Raw genomic sequence first — 3,255 nt, forward strand, 5'->3', positions numbered from 1 at the left:
ACAGGCATAACATTGTACTCTGATCCTTAAAATGTTGCTGTTGATATTGTAATTGTTGGCTCAAAAACTCCAGAAGTAAAATGCTGTTGGGTAAAAGTCCAGGATATGCTGAAGGTATCACAGATAACAGTGAGACACCTTGAACCTACGAATGTTGTTGGTACATGGAAAGCAATGTGCCAGGTTTTCACCACAGCGCCATGTGCACGGTAACAGCACTCTTTTCACATATACCTGTCACAACACCTTGCACTAAATGTTTAAAGCTTGGAGCGTTTGCCAGTAGACCTGCTATAAATACTGTTTTGTTAGAAACGGGTTGATGTATCAAAGGCTTTTACACATTCTGTGGGTACATGTGATGGTCCATTTTGTCCAATATTCTCATGAGCCAGCCATTGCACCAAACAGTGAAGGAATGAAACACTGCCAAAAGCTCAAATATGAAATGAAATTAAATGAAATGAAATAAAGTATTTATAGAGCGCACCGTGGCCAAATGGCTTCCTGGCGCTGAGAGCTCTACTGAACAGAACAGACGGGGCCAAGGAAGTTAGCAGGGGTAGGCCTGGGCAAACAAGAATGTTTTGAGCGCTTTGCGGAAGTGTGAAAAAATGGGAATAGAACGCATGGAAAGAGGGAGGGAATTCCAAAACCGGGGGGCAAGGACAGAGAATCTGGTTCCGCCAGTGCGGGATTTAAGAAAGCGGGGAACAGTGAGGAGGGCAGAGGTAGATGAGCGGAGGGTACGGGCAGGGGTGTGAGTGGAGATCAAGGAATTAATGAACGCCGGAGCAGAGCGATCAACAGCCCGGAAGACTAGGCACCCTAGTTTAAACAGGGATCTCTGTAAAACGGGGAGCCAGTGAAGAGATTTGTGGACAGGAGTGATATGATGAGTTTTGGGAAAATGAAAAATAAGTCGGGCAGCCTGATTTTGGATTGCTTGAAGACGACGGGTTTCGTAGGCAGGAATGCCCACGAACAAGCTGTTTCCATAATCAAGGTGGGAAGTAATGAGGGCCGAAATGATAATTTTGAGGGAATCAAGAGAAAAGAAACGGGAGATTTTACGGATCAAACGGAGGGAAAGAAAGCAAGAAGACACTACAGAACTAACCTGGCCGTGCATTGACAGGTCATGACTGACCTTAATGCCCAGCGTTTTGACAGAGGGAACAGGGGTGGGAGGGGGACAAAAAATAGGGGGCCAGAAAGCAGAGGACCAGGGGCTGGATGAGCCACCAGTCAAGACAAGCTCAGTCTTATCTGGACTGAGCTTGAGATGATTGGCGCTCATCCACCCAGAAATAAAATCCAAAGTGGAGCGAAAGAAAGATAAGGAGTCAGAGGAAGAAAGATCAAAGACGAGCTGGAGGTCATCTGCGTAGTTGTACACAGAGACCCCCAGATCGAGAAGAGAAACAATAAGGGGGCGAATATAAAGATTGAAGAGAAGAGTGGAGAGAGAGGAGCCTTGGGGAACCCCACATGACACCGGGAGGGGGGAGGCAGAGAAGCCAGAGAGGTGAACAGCTTGTGAGCGTCCTGAAAGAAAGGACGTGATCCAGGAAAGAGCAGGGCCCCGAATACCCGCTGCGCTGACATGGTCAAGAAGGATGGTATGATCGACCGTGTCAAACGCAGCGGATAAATCCAGGAGAACCAAAGCTTGCGGGGAGTTGGTGTCGGCCTTGGCTTTCAACTCGTCAAGAACCGCGAGCACCACTGACTCGGTCGAGTGGCCCGAGCGGAAGCCTGCTTGGTGGGAGGCGAGGAGATGGTTCTGCTCAATATAAGAGGAAAGACAGGAGGTGACATAACTTTCGAGAATTTTGGCAAGATAGGGAAGAAGAGAAATAGGTCTGAAGTTAGAAGGGAGGGAAGAATCAAGACCAGGTTTTTTGAGGATTGGAAAAACAATCGCAGATTTAAATGAAAAGGGGACCAAGCCAGTTGAAAGAGAAGCATTAAGAAAGGAAAGAGGAGTAGTAGGGCAAGAGGTGAAAAGAGTTCTCAGCACGCGGGCAGGGGCACAATCGGCAGGGGAGCCTGACTTGATTTTAATAAGTAAGGCTAAGAAGGAGTCCAAGGAAATAGGCGGGAAGCAAGCAAAGGAAGAACTAGACACAAGAAGGGCAGGATGAGGGGGAGGGAAGGGAGTGATAGGAATGTTGGATTTAATTTTAGCGATCTTCTCGATAAAGAAGTCGTTTAAGGAAGAACAGAGGGCCTGGGAAGGGATGAGCTTGGGGCAGACACGATCAGAGGTGGCCAGATTAGTGACCAAGGAAAATATCTCTTTAGATTTATTAGCGGATAATGCTACCTGCTCAGAGAAATACTTGGTCTTGGACTCAAGAATAGCTTTCTTATAATCATTGAGGAGACGTTTATATTTAGCCTTGAGATCGGGGCAATAGCTGCGACGCCAAAGACGCTCAGAGCGTCTAAGTTCTAGTTTAAGGGCCTTGAGTTCAGAGTTGAACCATCTGTGGGCCTCATGTGGGCGAGCAAACTTGACTATTTTGAGAGGGGCAACTAGATCACAACCAGAAGATAACCAATTGCTGACTGCGACGGCCTGAAGATCGAGAGAAAGGCCGTTGAGATCAGGAGGGGAAGATGCCAGGGAGAGGGAAAGGGAAGGGAGGTCCACACGGTTCCAGCTGCGTGCAAAGATATTCTTAGGGCGAGAGGATTTGTGAGGGGAACCAAGGTTAATAGTGAAGAAAATAAGAGAGTGGTCAGACCAGGTGCAAGGAAGGATGCTAGGGGGAGAGACAATGTTCTGAGATGACCAGACTTGGTCCAATGTATGACCAAGATTGTGGGTGGGAGCAGAGACATGGGACAGGAGGTTAAGACACCAGAGGGTGGCCGTGAAGTCCTTGGACGCCAGATCCTCCCTGGGATCACCAGGCCAGTAATTGAAGTCTCCCAGCAGGAGAACCGAAGAGTTGTTGACTACTAGGGTAGCAAGGAGTTCCTGCAGGGAGGCCACAAACAAAGGCATACTCAGGGGTGGGCGGTACACCAGGACAACTGTCAAAGGGGCGGGAAGGTTAGTGGAGCGGGCGACCAAAAAATCCACTCCAGCTATGGAAGGTTGAGGGAGAAGTTGGAATTCGAGATTGGCCCGAACAATCATGGCTACACCCCCTCCGATCCTGCCGTCAGGGCGATCAGCCCGGAGGGCGTAGTAGGAATCGGGGAGGATGGCCAGGATATCAGGGAGAGAAGCCTCTGAGAACC

This window comes from Lissotriton helveticus, chromosome 12 (assembly GCF_964261635.1).
Source record: "Lissotriton helveticus chromosome 12, aLisHel1.1, whole genome shotgun sequence".
NCBI lineage: Eukaryota > Metazoa > Chordata > Amphibia > Caudata > Salamandridae > Lissotriton > Lissotriton helveticus.